The sequence below is a fragment of the Canis aureus genome, chromosome 11, assembly GCF_053574225.1.
Source record: "Canis aureus isolate CA01 chromosome 11, VMU_Caureus_v.1.0, whole genome shotgun sequence".
Classification (NCBI taxonomy): domain Eukaryota; kingdom Metazoa; phylum Chordata; class Mammalia; order Carnivora; family Canidae; genus Canis; species Canis aureus.
This window is the reverse complement of record NC_135621.1, coordinates 10,929,912-10,954,572: the sequence shown is the minus strand read 5'-3', so window position 1 is coordinate 10,954,572 and position 24,661 is coordinate 10,929,912. Positions and strand designations below refer to the sequence as shown.

The following is a 24,661-nucleotide window of genomic DNA, read 5'->3' as shown; positions in this document are numbered from 1 at the left end:
GATGGGAATGTGAATTGCTACAACCTTTTGAAAGCAATTGCACAGGGTCTTTGAAAACATATTAACACATCCTTCAATACAGTGATTTCATTTTGGCCAATCTCTCCTATAGAAATAGAAAGCATAGAAGCACCCTGTGTAAGTTTATAGGGTTATTTATTGTACATCCTTCTTAAACCGAAAAGACGTAAACAACAATCTGATTGTTAATCAACACAAAAGTGATTGAATTAATTATGGCAAATCATATTAAAGAGCATTATGCAGCTATTGGAAAGAATGAAGTTAGATATAGTATAGTTACTAAGGCAAAGAGGATGGTGATGCTGGATACTTAAACTAGCATGTTGCAGAGTAATGTGCAAAGTATTATTACATTTTTGAAAAACAGAACAAAAATTCACATAATTGTTTTAAGGCCATGAAAAAAAGTGCTACTGGATAAACACTAAACTGTTAATATCAGCTACCTGTAGGATATGAGAATAGAACAGGAAAATAATTGACTTTTCAGAAATATTTCTGTATTGTTTCATTCACTAAAATGTACACATAATGGAGATCCCTGGGTGGCTCAGTAGTTTAGTGCCAGCCTTCAGCCCAGGGCATGATCCTGGAGACCCGGATCAAGTCCCACATCAGGCTTCCTGCATGGAGCCTGCTTCTCCCCCTGCCTGTGTCTCTGCCTCTCTCTCTCTCTCTCTTTCTGTTTCTCTCTCTCTCTCTCTGTCTCTCATGAATAAATAAAATCTTTTAAAAAAAATAAAATGTACACATAATGATTCAGTAATTACAATTAAAATTTTAGTTTAAACTACAAACATGCCAATAATAGCTTGCTTCCTACACCCTCACTGTTCATTTTCATCCACTTAAGCATTTTGCTGATCACCTACTGTGTTTCAGGCCCTGGACTAGATGCAGAGCAATAGGATGGGGCAAGTATGGCGATGGTGGTGGCAGTGGGGAGACAGGGAGGGTATGCTTGTTTTCCACCCAATATGTGGGTTTTTTAGAAGTTAAATTATTTGCCCCATTTAAAAATCAGAATATTTTATTTTAAAATTTTAGGCTTCTAAACTTAGAATATGTGGCAACACTGGGCTGCATTCCCTCATAGAAAGAGTCCATTTAAATTACATGCTTTGTGCTCCCTTTACGTGAGGCCCATTGTCTCTGATTGGTCACAGTCCTCACTGCCCCCTGTTAATGGCCTGTGTCCCATCTCACTTGTTTACCTCCCCTATGCATTTGACTCTCTAACTCCCGACCTAAACTAAGGCAGGTTTGGGTGGATGCAGAAGGAACAGGAGTAAAGAGGTGTTAAGGAGATTGATGTGGAGGGCTTGGTGACCAATGTGCATGTGTGGGAAAGGGGTAGGTACAAGGGGACTTGGATGGATAATGACGTCACTATCTAAGACATGGAACACAAGAACTCAGTTTGTAGAAGGCTAATGGAAAAGATAAGTGTCCACTTCGGACTGTTTGAAATGTCTGTGGAGCATCTGGCAAAAGATATCTAGGTAATAGTCGAATATGTGGATCCTACGGAAATGGTCAGAACAAAAGAGAAGGATTCGGGAGTGGAAGAGGTAGTTTTGGGATCCCTGGGTGGCGCAGTGGTTTGGCGCCTGCCTTTGGCCCAGGGCGCAATCCTGGAGACCCGGGATCGAATCCCACGTTGGGCTCCCGGTGCATGGAGCCTGCTTCTCCCTCTGCCTATGTCTCTGCCTCTCTCTCTCTGTGACTATCATAAATAAATTTTAAAAAATTTAAAAAAAAAAAGGAAGAGGTAGTTTTTATAGTGACTAAATCAATGATAGCTGATGAAACTGTGCAAGGCATGGTGGGGCATGAACTCTAAAGAACATTCCTTTTAGACTAGAGAAAGGCACTAGCAAAGGAGGCAGAGGATGGTCATCCGGGAGAGGGAGGAGACCGCCCAGGGTGAAGAGCATAGAAGCCAAGGACCTAAGAAAGTCTCCCAGGAGAAAGAGGTCAGTAGCTACACATCACCGAGCACCATATCTAGTCCTTCGGAACCTAATCTTAGACACAGATGGGAGTCTCGGGTTCATGTCCGAGTTTGATGTTGGACCTAACGCAAGTCTCTAAAAAAAAAACGGGAGGGGGGCCCTCAGAGACCACATCTGTAAGTAAGGAAGTTGGACCAGGTGATGGATCCCTAAGGTCTTTGAAGTCCTAACATCCCAGGATTCTCAGAAGCCTCCTCCTCCAGCCAGTTATCACTGCCACCTGTTCATCCCGAAGCCATGCAGCTCTGTGTGTGTGTGTGTATTTCAGTTGCTTCTATACAGAGAATGATGCCTGAGGCTAGATTTTTTCAGTTCTGCCTGCCTGGAAAGAGGAAGCCAGCATCTGCTCCTTGAGAAAGAATTTCAAGAAACTTCTACTGATAACTTCCCTAATTCCATAGATCAGTTATAACCTAAACATACTCATGAATTTCATTACTCAGAAGTTACTTCTGAAAAGTAAATTCAAAAAAAAAAAATGAAAGTAAAGTCATAGGAATATGAGAACAATGATTTATTCTTTTTTAAGATTTTATTTATTTATTCATGAGACACAGAGAGAGAGGCAGAGACATAGGCAGAGGGAGAAGCAGGCTCCCTGCGGGGACCCAATGCAGGCCCCGATGCAGGACTGATCCAGGGACCCCAGGGTCATGACCTGAGCCCAAGGCAGATGCTCCACCGCTGAGCCCCCCAGGCGTCCCAAGAACAATGATTTATAAAGGAACCAGTTGTTCTCCCTGACCTGGAACAATCACTTCTTATGGGGGTGGGGGAGGTTCCCCTCTGGTTTCTAATGTGCTATTAGCTGTACCACGAGTCCCTTAATGGTGAAGGCTTCCTCCTACCTAGTAGGCCCTCCACGAATGTGCATTGCAACAAACGTGTCTCACATTATTCCACAGTTATGTCTAGCAACTGGATTAAGGATGGACGTCTCTGGGGGATCCCTGGGTGGCGCAGCGGTTTGGCGCCTGCCTTTGGCCCAGAGCGCGATCCTGGAGACCTGGGATCGGGTCCCACGTCGGGCTCCCGATGCTTGGAGCCTGCTTCTCCCTCTGCCTGTGTCTCTGCCTCTCTCTCTCTCTCTCTCTCTCTCTCTCTGTGTGTGTGTGACTATCATAAATAAATAAAAATTTTAAAAAAAAGGATGGACTTCTCTGCTTAATGAGAGAAAGGCACATGGAAGAAGCATAATTTCAGGAGGTCTCTAAAAAAAATGAGCCTGGGGGAAAGGAAACGTCATAGGAAAAATAGGTGGAAAATAGCAGATTCCGGAATGAGAGACCTAGTTGTCACCTGACTTGAAAGATGCCAAAATCAAGGAGGGGGATCACACGTCACAGCTGCCACTGTGTGCAGTTCAACAGCGGTTGCTCAATCTCTGTGCACACAGGATGTCGCCCATGTCCTTTCAGCCGTTCCCATCCGTTGCCTTGGTGGCACAGGCAGTCGTGTCTCCCGCAGCAAGGGGGAGAGGAAGGATCTGTCACCCGCAGGGCCCCCGGTTCTGTCACAGCTCCCTGCTGCAGGGCAGACTGGGGCATCAGCTCAGCTGACCCGTCAGCTAATCCCCTGGGTACATGTGTCCAAGCCGATTTCTGTGACTCACCGTTCACTTTCCCCGTTACATTCCTTCCGACAGGTTCCCGATGAGGCCCGGAGCCACTTCTGGAGCATGAGGCTCCAGCGCACGGGCACTTGTTAGAGTTGCCAAGGCAAGCATGGGACACCCAGATCATTCGGCTTCCAGATAAACTATGCAACTTTCTTTTTCTTTCTTTCTTTCTTTTCTTTTTTTTTTTTTAGATTTTATTCACTTATTCATGAGAGACACAGAGAGAGAGGCAGAGACACAGGCAGAGGGAGAAGCAGGCTCCTTGCAGGAAGCCTGATGTGGGACTCGAATCCAGGACCCTGGGATCACAACCTGGGCCACAGGTAGATGCTCAACCATGAGCCACCCAGCTGTCCCCAAAACAACTTTCTAATGAAAGTATTCCCAGAGTTTCCTGTGTCTTGTTTTTTTATGTTTATTTATTCTTTTTTTTTTTAATTTTTTGTTTGTTTTTTGCCTAACCCTGACAGCCCTGCGCTTTGGATTCCAGGACGTTTCTGTTGGAGAGGTTTCTGATGGCCCCCCCCCCCCCCGCCTCCTCCAGGGTGCGCTTGTGCTTCGGCTGCTCTCTAAGGGTCACAGCCCGGCACTGGCACCCACAGGCGGATCCCGGGGGCGTAAAGAATTCTCAGGGCCTGGGGAGGAAGCCCCTTCAGCAAACATTCAGCCGAATCGCTAGCTAGCAATGCCACATCCTCAAGTCCCAGGCTAAAGGACAAGAGAGATTTGTCCAGAAAGCATACTGGGTTCCAGGTCAGATGTCTCAGAAAAAAAGACATTCTGCTGTAAACATCTATCCCTGACAGGCTCTGTGATAGATTTGGGGGGGCTTCTGTTTGTCTCCTTAAAACAGAGTACAGACAGAGTGGAGGAAATAATTACTATGTGAGAAAATGCAGCAGAGTTCATCTAGAGATAAGAGCTTTGGGGAAACTCTCAGCCAGGCAAAGCCAAGACCCAGAGTCGAGCAAGGATGAGAAAAATTAAACACAAGTAAATAAAACTGATAAAACTGCTATAGATAAAATGGGAGAGGGTGTCGTCCTTAGAGGACTTCTTTGGGTGATCGCTGATTTGGGAAAGGGGCTGGAGATGAGAGATTGGAGTCTTAAAAGATAGAGAAGAGAGGAGCCAGGTGAAGACCCCTAATATAAATGAGAGCATGTCTAGCAGCGTGGCCACTGGCCAGGCCAAGTAGGCCGGCCCACCGGCCCAGTAGGAATAAGGAAGAGTCTGATATCTGAGCCTAAAGGTCCTTAATTTGTTTAGGAGTCCTACTTTTATAAAGCAAGTTACAGACGACAATGCAGACTTCATAGGTCCTAGAAATAAGTCTGGGACTAGATAGCCAAATTAGAGTGAAGGGATTGAGGGGGAGCCAGGACATGAAGGGGAGGCAAGGAAGTGGCAGTCAGAGGGGATGAGGGACAGGCAGGGGCACTGGTGGTTCTGGATGACAAGGGGCCCTGGAAACATCCTCCTAGATCTAGAAAAACCCAAAAATAGTTGGGTGTTCCCTATATTTCCTACAGTTCTCTGCATAGACCCCTGAGATATTTTACTTGTATAGGATCACAGAAGGCTGAAGAATTTTGTGACTCTCAAAGCTCATATAAAATGAGGTTGTTGCTGGGGCGCCTGGGTGGCTCACTTAGTTGAGCATCTGACTCTTGGTGTTGGCTCAGGTCATGATCTCAGGGTCATGGGATCAAGCCCAGGGTTGGTGAGCATGGAGCCCACTTCTCCCTCTCCCTCTGGTCCTCTCCTCCACACACCCCCCACCCCCGCACAGGCTCATGCTCTCTCTTTCTCTCTCTCAAATAAGTAGATAAATAAAACCTTTTAAAAAAAATGACATTGTTACTAATCTGTGAGATCCTGTACCACTCCAGTAGTCTGTGGTTCTTACATGTATTCCAACCAAAAGACAAATGATATACTAAACGAGCACAGAGCAATGGGTGGTGCATATCAGCTGCTGGGATCAGGCAGAGACATCATAATGTGTGTATCGCACCTGGCCTTCCTTCTCTAGCTCCTTCAATGCTACTCTCCTACACCCGAATTGCCCGGGCTAGAACCCGGTATCCTCAACTCCTGGCTCTCTCCGCCCTACCTACCCCTGCAATTCCTCATGAAGTCGTATAAATTTTATCCCTTAAAAAAAAAAAAAAAATCCCCTAAAACTATGCTTACTGTATCCACTTCTCTGGACCAACCCTGTCCAGGCCACCATTATGTCTTCCTGAACAGCCTCCCAAAAGGACTTGCTGACTCCCTACTTGGGCTTCTCTGATCCATTCTCCACCACATAACCAGAGTCATCCTAGAATGAACCCCATCAATGGCTTCTTGATGCTCATAGCATGAAACAAGATTAAAAAGGTCTTTCTGAGCTGGCTTGTGCCCACTAACTACTGAGATCACTCAGGGGTCCCCTGACTGTACCTTCTCCTCCACCACTGCCCTCTTTCATCCTAAGCTTCAGCCACACTGAATTTTGTGCAGTTCATCCCTAGGCTGGGCTCTCTCTTGCTTCAGATCCTTGTAAAAGTGCAACCTCCCTTCAGATCCTTGTAAAAGTCTAGAGACTAGTTTCTAATTCTGTGTGGCCACTTCTCCTAAAGATAATAATGATAATGATAAAGATGATAGTGCCCACTGCCAGCCAGGCGGATCAGGATGATGGCTAGGGCCACACCATTAATTCTGTGACTGAGCTTAAATAAGAATAAAGAAATAAAGCTTTAGAAGATTAGGTCTTTGGCATAAACATATTTGAAGTGAACTAATTAAATACAAATATCCCTCTCAAAAGACATTAAGCTAAAAACGCAGAAGAAACTTTCATATAAATTCAGTGCTCGGAGTTCTTAACATGCAAAATTAAACGCCACATTCTATTGTGCCTTTTGCCCAAACATGGATTTTGACATTACCCATAAAACCAGAAGGAGCTGCAGATCATAGAGCACTCCGAGGCTGGTACGACCCGGCAAATTTTCAGTTTCCATTAAATAAAACAATAAATGACTTTAAAAATGAAACTCAAAGTTACATTTTTCATAAAGAATTGATTCGCACTGTTTTTCTTCAAAAAAATGTAAAGAAAGTGACCCCTAGTGGAATTCCGACGAAGCATTTCTCTGGTGCTTCGTGCTTCTCTATCCGACCTACTGTAGAAGGGCCAAGGGTCTGCGTGCCAGGCCTTGCGCTGGGCTCTGGAGACAAAGACAAGGCCCACGGGAGGTGCAGTGTGCTGGAGAGGCAGCCGTTCTTAGGGAAAGCTGATCCGGGCTGTAAGTAATAAGATACTATTTATTATTTATTATTATTAGGGTGGAAGCAGCCAATTTGGCAAGGAGCCGGGGTGGTGGGGAGAGACGGTCAGGGGGAGTTGTGCAGAGGAAGGTAGCCACGGAGACGGGCTATTTGGAACAGGAAGGCTGGAGCAGCATGGTACCTGCTGGAAATTGCCAGTGGTTTCATGTGGTGTGTGCGCACTTAGGGGAGAGTGTATAAGGTAGAAAAGTAGGGGATCCCTGGGTGGCTCAGAGGTTTAACACCTGTCAGGGCGTGATCCCAGAGTCCCAGGATCGAGTCCCATGTCAGGCTCCCTGCATGGAGGCTGCTTCTCTCCCTCTGCCTGTGTCCTGCCTCTCTCTCTGTCTCTCATGAATAAATAAATCTTAAAAAAAAAAAAAGTAGAAAAGTAGGCAGGGACCTGGCCTTTGTCTTATTGCATTGTGTCCTTCACACTGTCCGGAGATTTAACAAATTCTGCACACGATGTTAGTATTAACTCGGCCTTCGAAGGCCACGGGAGACTGTTTAAAAATGGGCTTCAGCTGGCAGACCTCAGAAAGACCGGGTCCCTAGAAGAGAGGATTATTCAAGTCAGGAAGTGAAGACAGCAGTGGGAAGATGCGCAGTCGGTTGAGCATCTGCTTTGGCTCAGGTCGTGATCCTGGGGTTCTGGGATCGAGTCCCTGTGTCGGGCCCCCTGCGTGGCGAGGGGCCTGCTTCTCCCTCTCCCTCTGCCTGCTGTTCCCCCTGCTTGTGCTCTCCCTCTCTGTCAAATAAATACATAAAATCTTGAAGAAGAAGAAGAAGAAGAAGGAGGAGGAGGAGGAGGAGGAGGAGGAGGAGAAGGGGAGCAGAGACCACACAACACCTGGAAGTGCCAGGAGTGTGGACAGAAGGCGAGGCGGGCGGCCAAGAGCAGATGTGCGGTTGCGGGAGGCGGGAGGCAGCAGGAGGAGGCCGAGCTTGCAGAGGGCAGCAGCCACCTCCACTATCCTCGCCAGCAGCAGCGGGAGCACCACGGGTTCCCGAGCCGTTGATGTGCCAGGAGCTGCATTTTACCTGCATTAGGCTAGGCCCCAGGTAAGCCCTAAGCCACACGTTACTAGCCTCCCTGGACAAGGGAGAAGTGGAAACTTACGCAGGGTAACCATTTGGCCCAAGCTCATGCAGCCGAGGAGCAGGGGACTGGTCGCTGGGACCTAGCACTGCGGAGGCGTCAGGAAGGACAGGGTGCCAGAGCCATCCGAGGACAGCAAAGGGACTCCTCACAGGAGGCTTGAGCCCGAAAAGAGAAGAGGGGAATGTGGAAGCCCGGAGAACAGTGACATCTGAGGGAAAGGCAAAGAAGGAGCAAAGGAGGAGGTAGGGGCGCCCCGGGGTGGGGGGGGCTCAGCGGTGGGGCGTGATCCCGGGGTCCTGGGATTGAGTCCTGCAGGGAGCCCGCCTCTCCCTCTGCCTCTGTCTCTGCCTCTCTCTGTGTGTCTCTCATGAATAAATAACATTTAAAAATCTTAAAATCATAAAGGAGGAGGTAAGGAAAGCAGAGACAGAGACTTACCTAAAGGAATTAGAATTCAAGAATTGCAGAAAGAACTAGAATTCCATGGGCAGCCCGGGTGGCTCAGTGGTTTAGCACCTGCCTTTAGCCCAGGGCCTGATCCTGGAGACCTGGGATTGAGTCCCATGTTGGGCTCCCTGCCTGGAGTCTGCTTCTCCCTCTGCCTGTGTCCCTGCCTCTCTCTGTGACTCTCATGAATAAATAAATAAAATATTTTTTAAAAAGTTATTAAAATAGGAAAACTGCTTTCCTTTTTTTCTGCAGTCTCTTGGCCTATCATGGTGTTTTTATTTGAAACCTCATGTCATGGTCCCTTGGACATGGGGATACTGGTAGAATGAATGCAGAGCCTCACGGATGCCCTGGGTGGGGGCCCCCTCCTGACTCAGCGTGTGGCCCACTGGCTTCCAAGTTCAATCTCCCCGATATGCTGCACCTGAGCTGAAAGCAAACCACCCGGTGTCCCCTCCCCACGGCCCACCACCCAGCCCAGAGCCCAGGGCAGCCTCGCAGGAATGACGGCCCCCGCACCGGGACGTGCTTGGTGCCTGGGTCGGGGTGGGCAAGAGGCTCATCCTTGCCACGTGCCAACCAGACACACTGGGCATTGCCAGCCTGGAGCTACGCCTTACCCGGATTTGTCACAGGCCATGTTCACGCAACCCCAGCCCTATGGGTGCCTGAATCCAATCCCCAGCTAGGGAGACACTGGTGATGTGGGCTTGCTCTGCTGGCACCCCCCAGTGGCTGCCCCAGGGAGGGTCAGGAAGGGGCAAGACTGGGCATGACCCAAATTGCTGGGGGCGGGGGGGGGGGTGCGGGGGGAGTACAGGAACCAAGAATCCGACCCAGGGAGGGGGGCAGGCAGTGAGAGGTAGGACCCCACGTGAGCTATGACTCCACAGCCTGTGAGGACAACTGTTCCATCAGGCTTCACGTACAAAACACAAATTAAAAGCTAAAAGTGTTATATTAGTTTGCTAGGGCTGCTGTGGCGAAGCACCACAGGCTGGGGGCCTTCAACGACAGAAATGAATTTCCTCACTTTTCTGGAGGCTGGGGTCCTGGATCAACACGTCCCGGGCAGGGTTGGCCTCCTCTGAGGCCTTGTACACAGCCATCTATCTCTCTGTCTTTGCCAGGTCTTTCCTCTGCGCTGTCTGTGTCCTAGTCTCTTCTTATGAGGACACCAGTCACCCCGCATTAAGGCTCTCAGCAGGGACCTCATTTCAACTTCATTACCTCCTTAAAGACCCTGTGTTCCAATGCACTCACATTCTGAGGTGCTCAGTGGGAGGTCTTCTACATATGAATTGTGGAGGACACAATTCAGCCCATAAAAATCGTTAAGGGTCTCAAGATAGCAACTACAGGGCAATAGGCCCCAAGGCGGGGAGGGGGGGAAGATGCTCTGTGCGTGGGTACAGCGTGACTGCACCAGGCACACGCCAGCGAAGCCAGCCCTGGGCTCGGAGCCTCATTGTACAGGAGCAGCAGAGCGGGGCTGGAAGGTTCGGGCCTCCCCCCACCCAGCCCTGGGGGGGCCAGGGTCCCAGCAGAACCAACACCCTTCCTTGGACAGGATCATGACAGAAGTAAAGCAGTGCCCTTGAGAAGAGCCGGGTTTTGTTACAGTGATAGAGAGGGTGACAATGCCTTTGAGCAGGGTGAGAGCGAAGAGAAGTTTCTTTGCAAGCAAATGAACATCCCACTGAACAGAGGAGTGTCCTGGAGGGAGGTCAGCAGTGAGCAAATAAACTCCAGAGGGGAGAGCAGCGTGCTAGGACGGGAATACGCAGAGAATACGTACCAGAGGACTTTACATTTCACGACTTTTAATTATTGCTGGCTTTAAATTCCTGGAACTGAGAAATTAAATTAAAATTGAATTAATATTAAATATTATCATTCCTTGATCCAACTGCTGCGGCACTTCGTATCCAAACGTGGTATTACTAACTGACCAGTGGGAAAATATTCTGTCCTTACTCTCTTGTGGGGTCCACTGCGATCAATGCAATATTTGCAGATGCTGGATCATGAAGAGGTACATACTGTAGCTCTATGATAGAGCCCCCTCTCCCACGGGACCCAGTATCATAATTGTTATCACATCACTGTAGTGTTCTAGTGAACTAAGCTTAGTCCCTTGTGCATTTGCTTGAGTCATTACCCTCACTCTCACATTAGTCTCTCCCGGAGAACAACAAAAAAGTCTTGTTGCATTTATAGGGATAGAAATGCAAGCAATAAATAAATTTAAAGATCTTCCATAGCGGTATAGCACTTCAGGAAATTAACAACACATGAATTACATAAAAGCAGTTTTCTTACGCAGAAAACGAAATAATGAAAATGGTGACGTATCGTTGCATATGATTTTTATTGTTTGTTTAAATCCCACCAAATAAGACTACAAAAATAATTTTAAGACTTCTCAAATAATGGCAATTATTTTTAAAATTAAAGTAATCCATGTTCATTGCAGGAAAACATTAAAATATAGATAAGGGGATTCCCGGGTGGCTCAGCTGTTTGGCACCTGCCTTTGGCCCAAGGTGCGATCCTGGAGTCCAGGGATCGAGTCCTGCATCGGGCTCCCTGCATGGAACCTGCTTCTCCTTCTGCCTGTGTCTCTGCTTCTCTCTCTCTCTCTCTCTATCATGAATAAATAAATAAATAAATAAAATCTTTTAAATAAAATAAAATAAAATATAGATAAGCAGAAAGGAAAGGTGGCATCATTATAATTCCAACTCCCACTTACTTTTAGATATTTTTGTTTATTTTTTCTAGTCCTTTTTTCAACTTTTTGTCCAAACACTTTTTGCAAGAAGTAGGATCCTGTTTTACGTAGCGTTTAGTAACCTGCCTTTTACCGCTAACAACAAGGTAAGACATTCTTGCATAATGTTACTTTAATGACTACATTTAGCTACCATTTTTAAAAAATTTCTGATTGTTGGACATTTAAGTTAATTTCAGCTATTTGTTACTATAAACCATGTAGAAACATACATCCTTCCAGCTATAATTTTTTTGCATCTCTCTGATTATTTCCATAGGATAGATTTGTAGATGTCAGTAATGTCTCAAAGTGGGATGCAGAGAAAGGGGAACCCTCTTACGGTTTTGGTGGGGAATGCAAACTGGGGCAGCCACTCTGGAAAACAGTGTGGAGGTTCCTCAAAAGTTAAAAATAGAGCTACCTTATGATTCAGCAATTGCAAACAAAACTAGGTTTTGTTTTAAGATTTTATTTTTAAGTAATCTCTACACCTAACATGGGGCTTGAGTTTACAGCCCCAAGATCACATGCTCCACCTACTGAGCCAGCCAGGCGCCTCTGCACTACTAGCTATTTATCCAAAGAATACAAAACTAGTAGTTCAAAGGAATGCATGCACCCTGATGTTGATAGCAGCATTATCTACAATAGCCAAATTATGGAAAGAGCTTAAATGTCCCATAGAGTGATGGATGGATAAAGAAGATGTGGTGTATATATATATGTTGGAATATCACTCAGTCATAAAAAAAGAATGAAACCTTGCCATTTGCAATGATGTGAATGGAGCTACAGAGCATAATGCTAAGTGTAATGAGTCAGTCAGAAAAAGATAAATACCATATGATCTCACTCATGTGTGGAATTTAAGAAACAAAACAAACAATCATGGGCGGGGGGGAAGTGAGACAAACTGAGAAACAGACTTAACTACAGAGAAGAAACTGATGGTTCCCAGAGGGGTTGGGGGAGGGGCACTGGGGGACATAGGTGATAGGGATTAAGGGGAGCACTTGTGATGAGCCCCCGGTATTGTGATTAAGTGTTGAATCACTTTATTGTACACCTGAAACTAGTATTACACTGACTGGAATTTAAATAAAAACTTAAAAAGAATAATGTCTCAAAGATTACTTTTAAGCCTTTTGAAAAAAATGCTTTTGATCAGGAAAAAAAAGTTAAGGACTAGTCTGCTCATACAACGATTAGCTCTTTCCACGTAGAAAAGTATCATAAAAGCACACCAGATTAAAGCAGTAAGACTGAGGTTGGCTCTCTGCCTTGTCTGCCGAGGAATTTTAAGACCTCGACTGGTCACTCAACCCTTTCAGGTCTTGTTGGCATTCAAGTTGACAATGGGGTGGCAATACATCAGAGTTTCCTTGGAGAGACTATGTCTCTAATGCAAGAAAGAGATGGTTTCAAGCTTCCTTCATTGAGAAATACTTAAGATCAACTAATTGCACTGCACCACATCAGAGTGCCTCGTCTAGAACTTGCCTATAAGGAGATGAAACACTAAGAGGTTGACTTGAGAATTCAATTCTCTGGATAGTTATGCTTTTCATTATAAAATAGAAAATCAGCATGCTTATTTTTATCAACTTCCATGAGCTTGATCACTGCGGATCTGCCATTGAGAGGTACGTCCATTCCAAGGAAACTGCAGATTTCTAGTCCCTAAGGTGGCAAACTAAGATGAATTCCCAAAAACTTACTGAGGTCAGTCTGGGGTTGTTGGAGGTCAGTCTGGGGTATTAGTCAGTTCTACCCCAGACAAGTATGACTCGCTTTCTTCAAACTCCAACAAGCAACTAGCCAAATATTAAGTTTTTCATTCATTCAATAGACATCAATGAGTATCCAATTCCATACGCTGGAGGAGATCATAGTGTTAACTCCGAAAAGAGACACAAATAATATGGTCATGATTACAAACAATAAGCAAAATGTAAAAGCGAAATTAGTGAGAGAGAACGGAGGAGAGGAAGTTTGGGAAGGATTCATGGAGGAAGTGATATTTATGCTAAATTATGAATGGTATATAAGGTTGTACATAGCTGAAGGGGGGGGGGTGGGGAGAGGAGGGCATTCCAGGCAGTTGGAGCAGCTCGTGCTAAGGCATGAGAATGAGAAAAGACACGGTATGCTTTATTAGGAATCATAACAAATTTAGTGGGACTAGAACAAAAGGTATAAAATCAATGGAAAAAGAGCAGGAAGGAAGTAGTGATGGAATCATAACAAATTTAGTGGGGCTAGAACAAAAGATACAAAGTCAATGGAAAAAGAGCAGGAAGGAAGTAGTGATGGGATTTAAGGGTAGATAGATAGTTTGGAACCAGTTTATGAAAGTCATTTTGTGCTACTTAAATTGGATTGTATCTTGTATTCAAGATAGAGAAACATATGTTTGAAAATGAGATAAAATCAGTTGATTGGATTTATTCCTAAAGACTTTTTATTTACTGGAAAGACATTAACCTGAAAGAAGATACGTGGTGAAGTGCCTCATGGTTCTAAAGTCGACATTATCTTGCACTTTTTATCAACAATTTTGTGGATAGATAAAGTAACTTCATCAAACTGGCCAATAATGCAAGCCTGGAAAAAAAAAGCCAAAAGTTTGGGTGACCGAATCAAAAATTTGAAAGACTAGCTAATTCAACTATTCTAAAGATGTTTATTGAACATCTATTATGTTTCAGGTCATTATCTAAGTGCTGAGGATCCAGCGATGAGCATGTCAAAGTCCTTGGTTTCGTGGAGTTTATATTCTAGGGAAGAAGATTGATGATAAACAAATAGGTAAGTGTAACATATAGTGTCACTCGCTGACAAATGAATTGAAGGAAACTGAAAGATTGCAAAGGGCGAGCAGGAGTAATGGCAGAGAGAGAAATTCTGGGGGGAGTGAGCTCCAGGCAGGGGAAGGGCAAGTGCAAAAGTCCTGAGGTGGGAACCAGGTTGGCACCAAGAGGCCTGGCGTGTCTGCAGCTGACGAATGACGGGGAGAGTGATAAGAAATGGAGTTAGACAGGGGCTACCCCAAAATGTAGGATCAGTGATTCAAAACAAACAAGATGGCCCGGAACCACAGTGTGTATTAAGTCATTTGAAAATAGCTGGACAAAAATAAATAAATAAATAAATAAATAACTGGACAATGTTAGGACAATGTTATAAGCTCTGGGTTTTATTTTGTGATAATCAGTCACCCAAGGAAAAGGTGAAGGAGATAGATGCTTATCAGAAGTTTATGTGAAAAAGATCTCAAGGCCTTGGGTAGATCCTTTAGCTCTGTAAGAGCTCATAGGAAGCCTTGCCTTTGACGCACACACATACCCACACTTGGGACAAACTTAGACTAAATTAACAGAAATATAATATATCCAAATGAAATAACAGAATAAATTAATCTTCTTTTTACATACAATATTTAAAGTATTACATTTGATTCAGTATGATAAATTTTAAGAGAGCTATTGGTGATTTAAAATCTTTCCCATTATCCAGTGGCAAGGATGCTGAGAAAAATTAAAATACCCACTCATATATTTTTTTCAGCTTCTCATCTCATCAGTTCTGAGCTCTGCTTATGTCTGTCTGTCTGTCTGTACTCGCTCTGTGCCTAGTGTGGGACTCAAACTCACAACCCCGAGATCGAGAGTCGTAGGCCACACCAGCTGAGCCAGTCCACTCTGCCCCACGAGCTCTGCTCATTTAAAACTCATAGGTCTCAAGTGAGACGTGATCCCACGTGGACACGGGTCTTACAAACCAGGGCGTCGAGACTGTCAGTTTGGGCTCGTGGTGCCACTGGGCCAAGAAGAAAGATGTAGCTTGCGGTGGTGTGTGGTGGTTCTGGGTATCGATGGCAGCTACAAAGGAGAGAATCAGACTGGGGAGCACAAGGAGGACGGGAAGGTTTGAGACTGGAATCCGGGGAGCTGTGCCCCCTAACAGTTCCACAGCCAGTGATGAAAGCTAGTGTGGGGGCGCCTGGGGGGCTCAGGGGTTGAGCATCTCCCTTGGGCTCAGGGTATGATCCTGGGGTCCTGGGATCGAGTCCTGCATGGAGCCTGCTTCTCCCTCTGCCTGTGTCTCTGCCTCCCTCTCTGTGTCTCTCATAAACAAATAAATAAAATCTTAAAAAAAAAAAAAAAGAAAGAAAAGAAAAAAACAAGCTAGTGTGCAGTGAGCACTGATGCAGACCGCTGCCGGCTCGCACCCTATAGGGACGGAGGCCTGGCGGGGAGCCTGCACCCCAATGTGCCAGCCCGGGCCCAGGGCACGTGGAAGGAGAGTGACTTGCAGCAGGCAACAAATTACAGAAACTAAGACTAGCGCCGCCGCGCAGATTTCCCGTTTTGTATGTACTTATGTATGTTCACCAATTACTTATTTTCCCCTCTCTCTTCTCCCGTGGTATGGAAGGAATATTGGTGATAATTACCTTTATTCTTAGAAAATCTTAGATAGATTAAAATCACCTGGACACAGAGATCGTGACTGATGAAACCCTGTGCCTCCCCTTCTGAAACAGCGACAGCATCTTCAATTATTTAAGGAATATGGTGCGATGTTGTTACTGTCACTGGAAGTTTACGCATGAGGTGCAAAGGTGAGGACAACCGCTGAATGGCCAGAGGGCGGGATTTGTCCATCCTTGCCCTTCAGTGCTTTCCTGTGCAGTTTGGAGAAAACTGTGTCTCCTGGATGCCCTGACAGCTAAGTCCTCACTTCGGAACATAGAAGGGGTGAAGACTTTTGGGGCCCTGGCAGTACGGTAGGAGCTGCACAGGTGGTGGTCTGGCCCCTGTTCCCGCTTTCCTCCGGGGCAGCACCGTTTCCAGAAGCACCAGCAGCGAGCCCTCCGCAGCCTCAGCAGGACACTGCTCATAGGCATTTACTCGCACCTTTTCTCTTTTTTTCTCCTTTATCCATAACAGTGACAATGGCTTCTTGTCATTGCTCATCTCTGGATAACTTCACATTTTCCTTTTTTCTTCTTCTTTTTTTTTTTTTCCACTTGTAGCCTTCACAACCTTTTGATAAGCAATTCCCAACATGAAATTCCATCTGTTTAAAAGAACTGGTATAGGGGTTCTATTTCTCCATGAGGACCAACACTGATACAGGCGAACCCACGACTCAACCTACGACAAGAAAAACGTGGAGTGGATGAGGAGGAGAAGCATGGCCATGGACAAGCCAGGAAAAACTGGAGAGATCAGATAATCGGATGTCTTTGGCAAGTGCAGGACGGCCTACAACGATTTCTGATGTGTAGCAGTTTCGGGTAGGAATGGGGTCCAGAGTGTGCCTTGGAAACAGTGGCTGAAGAAAAGTGGGCTGTAGTTTCACTGTGATTGATGAGATCATTTGACTGTGATGCAGGGATGCTACTTGGTTCACTCAGATGGCCACTGAAACAAGGACCAATGATGCTGGGATATGAGGACATGTCAGACTATGTCTTCTACACCATGGCAATACATTTTTATTAGAGAAATACCTTTTAAATTTTTATTTATTTATTTATTTATTTATTTATTTATTTATTTATTTATTTTCAGAAAGAGAGAGAGAGAGCATGTGTTTGTGTGTTTGTGTGTGTGTAAAGAAGGAAGGGCAGAGGCAAAGGGAGAGAGATCCTCAAGCAGACTCCCTGGTGAGCGCTGAGCCCAACTCGAGGCTGGATCCCAGGACCCTGAGATCATGACCTGAGCCGAAATCAAGAGTCAGATGCTTAGCTGGCTGAGTTCCCCCAGAACCTCCCCTTAACCTCTGTTGCTGAAATCTTCGCAGTGATGGGGCAGTGGTATTACCTGCCATTTCTCTTCCAAGAAACACAAAAACAGCAGCAACTCATTAATTTGGTATCAAGAGAACAAAATGTGTGGCAGTGTTATGCTCTTAAGAAGCCAGCACTAGGACCCCTGGGTGGCTCAGCGGTTGAGCATCTGCCTTCAGCCCAGGGTGTGATCCTGGGGTCCCGGGATCGAGTCTCACATCGGGCTTCCTGCAGGGAGCCTGCTTCTCTCTCTGCCTGTGTCTCTGCCTCTGTGTCTTTCATGAATAAATAAATAAAATGTTTAAAAAAATTTTTTTAAAAGCCAGCACTAATTTATCTTTTAGCTGGATTTGCCTGGGAAGTGTTTTTATCATATTTACGCCCTCCGTAACTTATGCCCACAAACAGTCCCTCCAGATAGAACTCGTTAGAACTGGTATTTCACCCTGGAGTACACTTTTGCTATTTCCCTTTATAATTAATGTATTGTGGGCCCCATTAGCCTAATTACATAGGCTCCATCTCCACCTGCTAGAGAAAAACACTGTATTCGGTCCCATGTTCTCTGCACTGTGATAAGTTGTATTTTCAACTGATAACTACAGCCCCGAGTCTGCTAACTTCAGCAAGTTAAAAATTCTATGTAGGCTAAAAGGGATAGAGGGACACAAGTCTGAGGAATAGATACTTTATGGTTAAAAATCTCTCTCTCCAAAGATCTTGTGATTTGTGTGTGTGTGTGTGTGTGTGTGTGTGTGTGTGTGATTTTTTTTTAATTTAACTGTAGGCTACCCCTTGAAGTACTGATTTGTAAGTATAAAGTTCAAGGGTAATTTTTAAAGATTTTACCAAAACCAACTAATATTTAATTGTAAGGCATTCTCAACTGTGCACTGTGATCTGTTCTCCACTCTTCTGTATTTCAGCTTGTCTCGTTTTTGCATCTTGGATTGCTTTGCTGTAAGTCCTCTCAAAACTTGTTTTTCAGGGGATACCCGACAGATCCACATGGGAGCTTCCAACCTTCCAACCGCTAAGGTTGGAAGACAAATAATAAAGGGCAATGGAATAGAAGATTATTGGTAGTTGCCAGTTGCTATCAGGGGTGGAAGTATGCAAAAAGCCAGGCCAATGTCGAAATGCATAGGATATTTTTCCAACATAAAAATAGTTTTATTATTTTCTGGTAACAAAAATGATACATACTCATTATAAAATTTCAAATACATAAAAGTCTAAAGTAAAGATCATCTGAATACCATGGCCGGGAAAAAGACGCCTCTCTTGGCAAAGATCTCTGTATGAAACATACAGTATTTTAAAATATCCAGTATTATAAATGGGCCCACATTGAACATATTATTATATAGCCTGCTTTTTCATTTGATAGTATTTCACGGACCAATTTCCCTAGCAATGAATAAGACCTAAATGATTTTTAATGACAGTCGCATATGATTTAATGGTATATATGTGCTGGAATTTATTTAACCCATTTTTTATTAAAGGATATTTAGGCTATTTCCAAAGGCTTTTGTTGTTGTTGTTTTTAAAGATTTATTTATTTATGTGAGAGAGAGAGAGAAAGAATACAAGCAGGAGGGGCAGAGCCAGAGGGAGAGAGTATCTCAAGCAGATTCCCTAGGATCATGACCTGAGCCAAAATCAAGAGTCTAGCACTTAACCAACTGAGCCACCCAGGCACCTCCCAAAGTTTTATATCATAAACACCATCAAGTACTTCTTTGCCCTCATGTTTACATACTTGTGTGATTTTCTTTCACTGGGATAGATTCTAAACAAATTGCTGGGAAAGTGTATCGTGAATTTTTGACACATATTGCCAAGTTTAATACATACTGTCTCCTGGAAAAGCTGCACCAATTTTCACTCTTGCCAAGAGGACCAAGAACGCCCCTTTGCTCATATTCTTGTCAATTATTTGAATATTTGCCCATCTGGGTGCATACAATTAATACCAATAAGGTAGGGGCACCTGGGTGGTTCAGTTGGTTGAGCATCTGCCTTTGGCTCAAGTCATGATCCCATGTTCCTGGGATCGAGCCCCACATCATTGGGCTCCTTGCTCTGCAGGGAGCCTGCTTCTCCCTCTCCCTCTGCCTGGTGCTCCCCATGCTGTGTTCTCCCCCTCTCTCTGTCAAATAAATAAAATGTGTTAAAATAATACAAATGAAATAATAAACACACATATATTTACTTTTTAAAAAATTCTCAAATAGAGGATGCCTTTATTTTTTTTAAGTTCCCCTTTTTCAGAGCAGGTATTTCCTGATTTGAATAAATCAGGAATAAAGAGTTTTCAGTTTGCATCCCCACTTCAATATTGGTGTGACTCCAGATAAGAGTCAACTTTCCCAGCTCACTAGGCATTCAAAGCCTAAGTGATGAAGGCATCTACCACATACTAGATACTTCCATATTAACCGAGTCTGAATCTCCACAAGTAAGCTTTCTACCTGCTTACCCTCCATTGCAATTAATGTTGTTCTGTAAGAAATTTTAAAATTAAGGAGCCAATAAAGAGCTTTGGAACTATTCCCTTGCTCTTTGTAGAGGTAACCACAAAGCTTTCAATGAGGCAGATGACATCAATAAGAAGGCACTGAAGTGAAAGTTTGGTAGGCAATGTAGATCTTTGGAGCAAAAATGTCTCCCAAGAAAATACTTGCATGTCATGTTCAATAGACCATCAAATATTTATAAATAATTTGACAGAAAGATGGAAACAAACTATCACAAGTATCAGTTTATCTTCTATCAAGATGTTGGTCTGTGATTACTTAGAAATGGTTTGGGAATATTTTCCACCATGAAGCAAATTTATAAGCAATGTACACAATGTCTAATTCCTCTTTTCAGAGATATCTCAGATATTAATATTTGACATTAATAACTTTTTATCCACAAATAGCAGTATGGAACCATCTAGGCAAATGAATGCCAGTAGAATGGATCTTAGAAACATGGCACTTTGGGAACAATGTAGATGACAGTGTTGATATACTAGGTACCAATGATTTGAAGATGTTTTAAAGGACTATTTAGTTCATTCACTTTACAAATATTTATTGGGCCCCATTACGTGCCAGATACCATGTTAGTTGTTAGAGATACAAAAATGAGCAGGATATAGGCCCTGCTCTCAAGGAATTTTCAGTTTTGTGGAGAAGAGAGAAGTCAATAACTACATTTTGGAGTGATAGGGAGGTGAGGCATGTGTAGGTGCTTTGGGTCCTTAGAAGAAGCCAGATGAAGATGCCATGAGTAGCCAAATAAATATCCTGAAGAAATCATAGGTCAATGGAAGAAGAAGGTCTGTTACGGTGGCTGCAAACCATGTCATCCTGCCTAGTGCACACTAGTAGCAAAGCAACAAGCCACTGTAGAGACATTAGCTGTACAACAGGATAAGGAGAAGTCTCTGTGAACCCCTAGAAAGATCTGGCGAAGAAGCCAGAGTCTGAGTCCAGACAACACTCTCTGCGAGATGGCTCAGGGAGGCTGGTCTCCTGGAGAGCCACCAGTGAGCATTAGAATTGAGATGAAAGGGGGTCGGTGAAGGATCTCAAGATGGCTGGGCAAAAACTTGCTCTAAAAACCATTGACTGGGTAGCTTTTGGGGAGATCATACCCCGAAACCAGAAGGCCATTGCCAACTCCCTGAAATCCTGGAATGAGATGCTTACCTCCAGGTTGGCTACTCTTCCTGAGAAACCACCTGCTATCGACTGGGCTTACTACAAGGCCAATGTGGCAAAGGCTGGTTTGGTAGATGACTTTGAGAAGAAGTTTAATGCCCTGAAGTTTCCTGTGCCAGAGGATAAATACACGTCCAGGTGGATGCTGAGGAAAAAGAAGATGTGAAAAGCTGTGCTGAGTTTTCGTCCCTCTCAAAGGCCAGGATTGAAGAATATGAAAAAGAGCTGGAGAAGATGAAGAACATAATTCCATTTGATCAGATGACCATTGAGGACCTGAATGAAGTCTTCCCAGAAACCAAATTAGACAAGAAGAAGTATTCCTATTGGCCTCACAAGCCAATTGAAAATTTATGAACTTGAGTTGAGGAGAAAACCCTGGCTCTCATATTATAACCATTGGACATTGAAAATAATGATACGGAAAAAAAAAAAAAAGAATTGAGATTAAAGGAATGGTGTTTCCTTTCATCCATTCATTCATTTATTCCCTTGAACATAAGCTCCATGAGATCAGGGATCTTTGTTGGGTGTGATCTTCACTGCGTCCCCAGCTCCCCAGAACAGTGCCTGACACAAATGTTGATAAATGTTTATTCAATGAATGAATGGTTGGATCAGTGGATATATTTAACTCACATCTAATGACAAAGTGGATAACTGTTAACAGAGAAGCAGGATAGTGAAAAAAGGAGGAAGACATGTCAAGCCTTGTGTCCTCACTGAAACCTTGTGGATTCAACAAATGACATCTATGCCTTTTCATAAGAGCTTGGATCTGTGGGGGCTTCTCTGTAACATGCAGTACGAGAAAGGGTGTGGGCCTTGAAACCAGAGAGATGTGCATTCAAATCTGGGCTCTCCCAGATATGGGAGGCCCTCAGGCATGTTCCTTACCCTCTGTAAATAAGTCTTCTCACCTCTAAAATGGGATTCAGACCTTTGGGGTGGCTGCGAAGGCTAAACAGGGAAAAAAAACACAGAAACCTCTGGACCCAGCTCCCTTTGCCCTTGCCCATCCTTCCAGCCCCAGGGCCTGTGTTGTGTGGAGTTCTGCGAGAGCTCCTGGCCCCCAAACCTCTGGATGTCCATCCTGGGCCCCCTTTTCTATTTCTCTTCCTCCCTCTCTCTCTCCAGCAAGCTTCTCCAAGAAGCCTTCCTTCCTCTCTCATAAGTACACAGTAACCTCCTTACCCTTTTATTTTTAGTTCCATTGGTTTGTGGTTCAAATACCAGATGTTACCAAACTGTTGAGTTGGCTAGTTGCCTTTCCTCCTTCCTCAGTGTCCTAGGAGCCAACACAGTGCTTGATAAATGCTACTCAGGCTAACCCTCATTTCCTAGACTCACCACATCTCAAGTCATAGAAGCTGTTTTACACAGGCTAACATACCATCTCATGAGGCTACACGATAACGCAGCGAGTTTCGGATCATTATAACAATTCTCAAGAAGTCAATAAAAGTGATTATGCCAGAAGTCCCATACCTGTTTTCAAAGACCACGATATATTTTCCCTGTGCTTTGGGACATTATAAAGTGAGGCCAAAAAACCTAACAAGTAAATAAGATTGGCCTGGGGGATTGCCCATGGTGCATTATATAGGTGAAAATGAGTGAAATTCTTTACTAATTGATCTTTGCTGATCAAAGGGAACACTTAAAGGCTCATTCTTGGTTTCTTCATGTACCTGAGTCTCCACAATATGAAGCCATGGAGGTCCTCTCTTATTGCCCAGAGCAGTGTGCAAGATTTAATTCCTATCAATGACCCTGTATTAACACACCAGAAGGCAAATCAAGGAGGACTAGTTTACTCAATAGAAGATTCTTCTAATTTTCAGCCACAGTGGCATCTGCCTGCCGTATCATTGATCAGGTTGTTGCCAGATAATCTGACTTGTTCTTTAAGATGTACAAAGTAGTCATACCCTAGCAAGGTGACTGCATCAGAAAAGATGACTGATTAACAATATTTCTAGAGCTCTTACTCCAAATAACTAAAAGCTTAAGTAAGAGGGTAAATATAAAAGAATTTTTTTAAATGATTACTCTCTCAAAAACCATACACCTAGATGGAAAGGTACTGATCTATGACTATTTGAGAACACTCTAAGGCAGAGGTTCTCAAAGAGTGGTCTGAACAGCAGCAGCATGAGCAGTATCTGGGAACTTGCTAGAAAGCCAAATCCCTAACCCCAGAACTACTGCATCAGAAACTGAGTGGGGTCCAGCAATTTGTTTGTTTGTTTGTTTGTTTGTTCAGCAATTTGTTCTTAACAAGACTTACGCATCATTTGGATGCACACTGAAGTTTGGGAAACACTGCTAAGAGAATTCAAATCAACATAATTCCAACATAATTCCATGTGCCAAGTAATGGCTCAGGCTTGGTGTTCATCACAGCTTCCTTTATGACCTCTCACCGAGGGTACTGGGAGGTCCAGACTCAAGGCAAAAAACAGTTCAACATAAAGTCAATTCTTGATCGTCTTGATTACTTCTTTTGAATTACTAGTGGCAACTTCACACAATGCCAGGCTAATTTCCCCAATTCAGCCAAAATAGTTTCAGATTATGCTTCTAAGATAAGCTAAATCCTGATGGTTTATAATATATAAAGCCAAACACCAAAAGCTTTTATGCTTCTTTTCATTAACATGTATAATCGAGAGCTGCCAAACTAGGACAGGTCACAAGAAATCATACAAAGTCTGGTCCAATTGTTTGTCCCTACTAATTTTGGCACATGGGCAATTTGGGAGCATTGTCAACACATGCCATGAACATATGGGCAAGACAGTGAAGGGCAGTCAGGGCACGTGAGGGCCAGCCTGAGCATGACTTCTCTCAACTGTTTACCTGGACCTTTATGTGGACTGCCAATCAGACTAAGGCATATTCTATTTGAACCTCATCATGAGATCCTTTTTCTCAGAATTATAGCTTCATGTTTCTGACCTTGGTCTCTTAACCTGACCCTGATTCCTGATGACTTTCTTCTTTAATCATTTGTTCTTAAATCTGAAATCTGGCCTCCAATCTCACTATGATTAACCTAACTGTACTAACTCACCAAAAATAATAATAATAAAAAAATAAAGGAAGAAAGAAAGGAAGGAAGGAAGGAAGGAAGGAAGGAAGGAAGAAGAAAAAAATGTCTATAGAAGGCTAGAGGTCTACCCTTTTATTGTAAATGTGCTAGAGAAGGAAATTCCATTAATCCTATGGAAATGGTTTTTGTGGAGTATTTCTATTCATCATCATGAAGACAGTCCTTATCCCCACTTTATTCAGCAATGTTTACCATAGCTGAATTTCTTATTATGTGGGTTCTTAGAGATAATTTAATTCAACTTCACTTGTAAGGAAACAACAGCTCTGTACAGGCTAATGTGGGCCTTGAAGAGATGAGTCCTACACACTCAGGGAATGTGACAGAGTAATGTGTCCTCCCCTCCCTCCTCCCCTCCCCCCCCCCCCCCCCCCCCAGCAGGATATCCATGTCCTAATCCCAGAAACCTGTGAATGACTTTACAGGAGAAAAGAGACATTGCAGATGTGATTAAATTAAGTGTCCTGAGATGCAGAGATTTCTGTGGATTATCTGAGTGGGCCCAACACAAACACAAGGATCCTTAAGAGAAGCAGGAGGCCCAAAGTAAGAGAAAAAGGTGATGAAGAAAAGATCAAAGAGAGAAAGAAAGAGAAATCTTCAAAGATTCAAAGATGCCACATACTGGCTCTGAGAATGGAGAAAGAGGCCACAAGTCAGTGAATGCAGTCTCTAGAAGCTAGAAAAGGCAAGGGGACAAATTCTCCCCTAGAGTCTCCAG

The 24,661-nt window shown here is 44.0% G+C and overlaps 1 long non-coding RNA gene and 1 pseudogene across 2 annotated transcripts in view; both read left to right on the top strand.

Moving 5' to 3' along the window:
• The first annotated feature begins 13,382 nt into the window (after positions 1 to 13,382).
• The window catches only part of LOC144323354 (uncharacterized), a 54,920-nt gene continuing 43,641 nt past the window's right edge, over positions 13,383 to 24,661 (top strand). For both annotated transcript variants that reach the window (XR_013388766.1, XR_013388765.1), the window contains exons 1-2: positions 13,383 to 13,453; positions 14,018 to 14,117. This is a non-coding gene — a long non-coding RNA (uncharacterized LOC144323354). The remainder of the gene's footprint in view (positions 13,454 to 14,017; positions 14,118 to 24,661) is intronic.
• On the top strand, positions 20,681 to 21,197 carry LOC144323353 (ATP synthase peripheral stalk subunit d, mitochondrial pseudogene; annotated as a pseudogene).